The sequence below is a fragment of the Chiloscyllium plagiosum genome, unplaced genomic scaffold (assembly GCF_037043375.1).
Source record: "Chiloscyllium plagiosum isolate Xiang-an unplaced genomic scaffold, Cpla_swu_hap1 HiC_scaffold_52, whole genome shotgun sequence".
Lineage (NCBI taxonomy): Eukaryota > Metazoa > Chordata > Chondrichthyes > Orectolobiformes > Hemiscylliidae > Chiloscyllium > Chiloscyllium plagiosum.
Genome location: NW_028270190.1, coordinates 31059749 through 31067867, shown reverse-complemented (window position 1 = coordinate 31067867; position 8119 = coordinate 31059749).

Below are 8119 nucleotides of genomic sequence, written 5' to 3'. Positions count from 1 at the left end.
TGACCTGGCTTCGTTTACAGCTGGGGGGGCGGTCTGTGTGGACAATGCACATTCTCCCCATGTGTGCGTGGGTTTTCTCTAGGTGCTCTTGTTTCCTCCTACAGTCCAAAGATGTACAGGTCAGGTGAATTAGCCATGCTCAATTCACCATAGCGTTAGCTGCATTAGTCAGAGGGAAATGGATCTATGTAGCTTAATTTTCAGAGGGTCGGTGTTGACTTGTTGGGCCGAAGAGCCTGTTTCCACACTGCAGGGAATCTTAAAAAAATAGCGTTCCCCTGTATAATATCAGTTTGGAGTGCCAATTCAAGACTAAGGAATTAACAATTGGTGTGATCGACAGGGTGTCAGTTCCAGGAATCCAGTTTGTACTTGAGAATGATTTAACAGGGTCCAAAGTGAGAGCGACACTTCTTGTTGTAGAGAAGGCCAAGGAAGACCTGGAAACTGGAGAGTAAAAACAGAAATATTCTGGCATTTTCCGAGACGATGTAGTCCAACATCCCACCATCATAACTCACAGCAAGAAGCAAAAACTAAAGGGAAAGATGAAGGAATTGAGGTTCAGTTAGCATACACCCTTCTAGAAGCAATGGTGCAGCAACAAAAACCTGAACAAGCAGTGAGTCAGATAGAAGTGTTTATTCCTGAAAGGTTAAGGGACGTGTTACAGAAAGACGAGAAGATGAAAGCTATATATGTGGATGTGTACTCCGAAACAAAGGCATAGAATACTCCAGCGTGTTGATATTTGATAGATAAAATCCGAAGATGAAAATGGAGAGCACGGCAGGTTTCTGCAGAGAAGTGGGCCGAGGTGTACCAGTTTGTGTTACTTGTAGCATACAGACAGTAAGGTTACGTGTGTCGCATGAATTACCTCTAGGATGTCACCTAGGTGTTGGAATAACTCAGGCTAAGTTGCAAAAAACGTTTTTATTGTCCTGTAATGCACAAGGATGTGGTTAACCTTTGCTGTACGTGTTATAAATGCAAATGGTAGGTAAGTCACAGTCAGTAATAAAACCAGAATCTCTGTTGCCAATTCCTGCAATTGAAGAATCTTTCATGTGGGTGATAATCGATTGTGTGTGTCTCCTCCTGATAACTAAAAGTGAGAAGCAGTGCTTATCAATCACAATGCATGTTCTACCAGATTTTTGAAGGCAAGTCCATTGCGGAGTATCAAGGCAAATCGGGTGGTAGAGGAGTTAGTCTCTTTCTTTACAAGGTACGGGCTACCCAGAGAGATTCAGTTGCACCAAGAGCCAAATTTTTCTGCTTGGCTCTTTAAGGAGGTTATGGATCGATCGGTTTACAGCACGTTAAATCCATTGCGTATCATCCTGAATCCCAGGGAGCTTTAGAAACGCGGCATTAAACCTTGAAGACCATGTCGAAAGCATACTGTCAGGATTACCGAATGATTGGGATAAAGGCATCCCATTCGTATTTTTTGCCATTAGAGATGCCCAAACCAAATCTACTCTGTCCACTCCCTTCGAGTTAATATTCGGGCATGAAGAGAGAGGCCCTTTCAAATCCATTAAAGATAAATTGATAGGACTGAATTCGGATATCTCGCAAATAGATTATGTAGCTGCGGTGAGGGCGAGACTAAATCGAGTAGTGAGTTAGCTAATCAGCACCTAAAGAGGGCACAATATAGAATGAAACATGTGGCAGATAAAAGCTCGGCGACGTGGACGTTTTCTCGAGAGGTTAATGTGTATGTACTGCACCACTGATAGGAGATCATTTTAAAGACAAATTTGTGCTCCCTATCAAATTCAGAAAAGTTTGAGTCAGATGAACCATCTCGTAATGATGCCAGATTGAAAAGAAAGTATTCCGTATGTCATGTGAACATGTTGATACTTTATTATACTAGGGAGAAACAGTATAATACAGAAACATATGTAGAAACAGATGTTAGTTACTGTACTGCAGTGTTCGGAAATAAATGCAGATGGTATAGATTTTGATGTGCCCCAAAATTGATTAAAAATGAAAACGTCCTTGATGGTTTGGATAGGGTTGTAAACTATGTGTCTCAGGAGTATAACACACAGTTGAAAGGTTAGTTACTGCAACATAAGTACGGATGTAAGAATCTGATGAGGAAGACTAATGCTATTGTACATGAAGTAGACGTAAGGAATACTTCTGTGATAAAACAGCACCCTATTAGTTTAATCTTTTCAAAACCAGACAGGTCCAAATGCATGTGGAGGACATACTCTATAAAGACATCTTCGGAGCAAGACAGTTCGCTGATCATCTTACCCAAACCGGCAGGACCGATGGATTAGCGGAATGTCAACGTGGTTACAAAATTTGACTCATATCCAATTTCGAGATTGGAGGACAGTATCGAAAAAGTAAAACAAGTCAGTTCGATCAGCAAGTAGGTCTAAATTCGTGGTTACTGGCATATACCTTTGTCAGAGAAGGTGAAATAAATTTCTGCATTTCTAACGCCAATGGGTTATATCAAATGAAAGCGATGCTCTTTGGAATGAAGAACAAGCTCGCCACATTCCAAAGAATCATGAACAGATTTACGACTGGGTTAACAAACTGTGCAGTCCATTTGGACAATATCGTGATCTTTAGTAATTCCTGGAAAGTTCACATGATACAGTTGGCAGAGCTCTTGGAATGACTACGAGAAGTTTGACTGGTGATAAACATTAAAAGTCTGAATGCCTAAAAGCAGAGGTGACGTCATTGGGACATAATATCGGTCAGGGAGATTTGACCCCATGGAACGCAAAGACGGAGACCATTGTGGAAATTCCTCGACCAACCTTAAAGTAAGAGGTGCTTCGATTGTAAGGAATCAGCGAATTCTATTGGAAGTTTATTCAAAACTTCAGCAGAGTCGTGGCACCGTTGACTGATTTTCGAAAGAAGGACATAAAGTTTCGTTGGAATTCAAGAGTCGTGAGGTGATGTTGCAACTGTACAGAACCTTGGTAAGGCCACATTGAGCGTACTGTGTGCAGTTCTGGTCGCCTCACTTTGGGAAATATGTGGAAGCTTTGGAGAGGGTGCAGAGGAGATTTACCAGGGTGTTGCCGGGAATGGAGAATAGGTCGTACGAGGATAGATTGAGAGTGCTAGGCCTTTTCCCATTGGAACGGCGAAGGATGAGGGGTGAGTTTATAGAGGTTTATAAGATGATCTGGGGAAGAGATAGAGTAGACAGTCAGAAACTTGCCAGGTACAACAGAGTGTTACAAGGGGACATAAATTTAAGGTGAAGGGTGGAAGGTATAGGGGGGATGTCAGGGGTAGGTTCTTTACCAAGAGAGTGGTGGTGGCATGGAATGTGCTGCCTGTGGGAGTGGCAGAGTCAGAATCATTGGTGACCTTTAGGTGGCAATTGGATAGGTACATGGATAGGTGCTTAAGCTAGGACAAATATTCGGCACAACATTGTGTGCCGAAGTGCCTGTTCTGTGCCGTATTGTTCTATGTTCTATAGAACAATTCAAGGACCCTTTTAAAGCAATATTAGACACCAAACCAGTTTTTGCATCACCAAACCTTTCATAACCTTTTGCAGTTGCCATAGAAGCTCGTGACATAGAAGTTGGAGGTACTCGAGGAAGATGAGGATAGGAGTGAACTGCCAGTTTGTTACTTTTTAAAGAAACTCCACATCCACCAGAGGAAATGCTCCACGATTGAAAAAGGACTATTGAGTTTGGTACTATTTTAATGTACATGTCATGAATAATGTGTCGGAGATGGTTGTGTACACGGATCACAATCCTCTTACATTCTTGTAACACTTTAAAAACAAGAATATGAGACGATTTCTTTCGAATCTTATGTTACTGTTTCAATGCTGTCGGGTATATAACCTAATCTATAGTTTTGTTGTTAAATGTAAACATTGTGCATATTGCGGGTTGTAAGAATGGAATTGCAGATATATTATTGCGAGTTAACTGGTGAAGTTTGGATGGGAATTGCATTTATACCATGTTCCCATATATGAATGTTAAGGTGAACTCAGGTTAAAGTTAACAGCATGTTATGACAATCTGATTAAAGTATATGACCTTTTTTTTTTCTTAAATGGTGTGGTGTTATAAGGTTATGGGTGTACTGTACCTTTAAGGGAATTGAACTTTCTGGTGAGCACAGTGTTCCGAACAAGATAACAATGTAACACTTGTTCACTCAGCTAGCTAAGATCTGTGTTGCCTGGATACAAAAACAAACTTAAATTCAAGCAGTTCGAATTACGCCCCAAGATACCAAACTCCAAAAGTATTTTGACAATATTAAAACTAATGAAAAGATCTGATGCTTTGAGAGATAAATGTCAGAGATTTTGAACAGTTACACAGACCGGCAAAGAGCACTAACCAAAACAGAACAATGCAGGTTGCCTGCGGAACTCCTCTCTTAAAAGTGTCAATGACCTGTGAAGCAGGATCTCTGAGGAGAAGAAAAGAAGAGCGAGGAAAATATATAGAGGACACTCGGATAAGCTCACTTTTTTTTGTTAATCATGCTCGTGATTTCTTTTTATATGTTCAGTATTGTAGTGGCAAGTAAAAGATGGGTTTAGAGAAAGGATTTGTGACTCGTTGCTAGCTAACTATTCTCTGTTCGACTGAAAAAAAGGTTGTTAATTTAACTTTACAATTTTCTTTGTTTCTTGAACATTAATACATTACAGCACGGGGTGAATCTTTTCTGTATTTCTGATTAAACTTAGCAGAGGGCTTTACTCTATGTCGTAACAAATTGTACAGAACGTTGGTGAGGCCGCATTAGGAGTGTTGTGTTCAGTTTAGATCACCTTACTATCATAACGATGTTATTAAACCGGATATACAACTGAAAAAAAAAGTTACAATGATTTTGTCCGACTCAAGGGACGCAGTTATGGGGAGAATTTGGACAAACAAGGGCTGTTATCTTCAGAGTGCAGGAGACTGAAAGGGGATATTACAGAAGTGTGTAAGGTCATGACAGGCATGGATAGGGTTATTGCACTCAGTCTGTTTCCCAGTTTTAGGAATCGAGTACTAGAGGATATCAGTTGAAGGTTAGAGGGGAAAGAATAAATGGGAAGCTGAGGGGAAATGCGTTTCCACTGAGGGAGATCCACATTCAGAAGGAACTACCAGCGAAAGTGGTTGAGGTGGGTATTTTAAGATCAATTAAAATCATTTGGACAAGTACACGGATAGGAAAACTTCAAAATGCAATTAGCCAAGCACAAGGAAATGAGGTTAGCATGGATTGTCAATTCTGGCCGTCATGGACCAGTATGGACCATAGATGCAGCATTTGTGTTTGAGGACTCGATGACTCAATGATTCTATATCTTTTCCCTTTCCAGATAATGAACTAGATACGTCACTGCGCTTAGCTAAAGTAGTGCAAACAGTCAATTTCATGAGTTTTTGTGATGGACGTTGAGTAATGATTTCATCATGGAATCCTTTATCACAAGAACTAGTTTTGATTGACCCTATCTCAACATCAAGACTGCACAGTTGGAGGATGGTGATGTCCATATTCATGAAGGTCCCCACAAGTTTGGTGCTGTGAGGGTGCAGTGCTAACTGCTGAGTCATCATGCCTCCAGAAAGGTTAAAAACGAAAAAAAGATAATGTTTGATGAAACAGGCACAGATGGTACGTGTAGGTTTAATTTTTTTATGATTTGCACACTGGTAACTAAGCTGTCCATGTTAAAAGTACACGTTGGCATGCTATCACACTCAATATGTCGCACTTATATGGTCTTAATGAAAGTGAGGGAATCCTTCACTGCGAATGTGGAAACCACATTTGGACATGATTGCAACAGTTTCACGAAGCATTTGTCAATAATGGATACAATAGGATGTAACAGGGATATCAATTTTGTGTGTCCAATGTAACCTATAATTGGTGGGTGCAGTGAGCCGTGAGAACAAATTTTATCATGGACATCAATAGGCAGGTTAGCACTTTGCACAAGTCCAATAAGTTATTCATAACTGAATCCCATTACATGGGTTTCAGTGCTAGTGAGATACCAGATATGTAGTGCCGATATCCTGACGACTGGTGGGCGGTATCATATAACATTAACATGTCAATTTGACCATTTTCTGCTGGCAGCAACCTGCCCGTTCACAAACAGCCAATTAGAAGTGATTCTGCTTTGGAAATCAGTTATTAAATAGTATGAACCTTGCTGAGAGTGAAAATGGAAACGAATTTAAGATCAACAACTGGGGTGGCAGCGTGATGCATCTGTGCATGAAATAGAAGCTGCAAATATAATTACACATGGCTCATGTAGGCAGAAGGAGTGTTTTACAGATATTTTACTTCTTTGATAAGAAAGGCATTGTGGAAACAGCCAAACTCTGCTGTAACCTCATGGCGACACCCTGACCAATCAGAGTCCACCTATCTGGCCTGAGAATTAAGATGGACAGCTAACGGTTTATGCTGAATCTCCATGGTAATGATGGCTCAGCAAACTTGCATCCTCTTCCCATTTTGTTTTGAAAGCTTTAATACCTTTTACAATGTTTTTTTTTAGATTTCTATCTGTATGTGATTCACTTTACTGACAGAGTTTTATGGAAATGCTGGGATTATAGTTTGGGATACAGTTGACCAAATTTGTTATATTAAAAATATAGATGAAACAGAGAGGCTACAAGTTATGTGAGTTAAGTGAATCTCTTTCTAAACGTTTAAATTTGTTTGACTTTAAGACATAACAGCTCAGATTTAACAAACTTTCATTCGTGCACAAAGCCCATCTATTCAACAGCCCAGCTTTGGCACCTGTCCTATTAAGAAATCACCATAATTGCAGAAATACTGCAATTTCATTTTCAAATTCATTTTCAAATTCAGATACACAGAAAAATCAGTTTCTTCTTCAACAACAAAATTATTCCAGGAGAAAACGAGGACTTCGTTTGCTGGAGAACCGAGTCAAAAAAGCACGGTGAGGCAGCATCCGAGAAGCAGCTTCGAGCAAAAGCTTTTCCTGAAGAGTTGACTCTCCTGCTCATCAGATGCTGCGTGATCAGCTGGGCTTTTCCAGCACCAAGCTTTTTGGGCAAAACTATTCCATATAAATTTCAGAATTTATGGCACGTCGGACCACAAGTAGTAAACAAAGTAGCGTCACAGTGCAGAGGAAGCATTTTGGCCCAGCATTTCTATTCCAGCTTGTTAAATGTGACCTTTTTTATACATTTGTTGGGCAAAGGCGATGCTGGCGAGGGTAGCGTATATTGCCCATCCCTAAATACGAACTTGATTGAACGCATTGAAGCGTAGTTAGGAGTCAACCACATTGCCGTGGGTCTGGAGAAACATGGAGGCCAGACCAAATAAAGATGACAGCTTCCTTCCCTAAAAGACATTAGTGAACAAGCTGTGATTTTCCAACAATCGGCAATGGATTCATGACCATCATTATTCTTTTAATGCAGATTTTTATTGAATTCAAATTCCATGGCAGGATTTAATCCTGGGCCCCCAGCGCATTACATGGGTCTCTGGATTGACAGCCCAGCAATGACACCCACGGAGGTATCACCTGACCTAAAATATTAGATTATAGAGAATAGCATTTTCTGTCTATATTGCAGGGATCAGCATATTATAGAGAACAACAATCCCTGTGTATGCCATGCTAAGCTGCAATTTCTGAGTGTATGAAACAGAATAGAAGTCCCTGTGTGTATTGTAGAAAATAGCAAATCTTGTGAATATTGCAGGGAACATTAGTTCCCGTGTATTTTCTCAACTCATCCAACGGTCACGACATTCTTCGAAGAGGACAGAGAACAGAACTGCACACATTATTCCAGGAGAATCCTAAATAATATCCTGTTCACCTGCAACATGACCTCCCAACTCGTATATTAAATACTCTGTCCAATACAGGAAAAAATGCCAAACGCCTTTGTCAGTATCCTATCAACCTGCAAGTCCACTTTCAAGAAACTATGAACCTGCACTCCAAGGTCTCGTTGCTCAGCAACACTCCATAGGATCTTACCATCGAGTATATAAATCCTGTCTTGATTTGCCGTTCCAAAATGCAGCACCTCACATTTATCGAAATTAA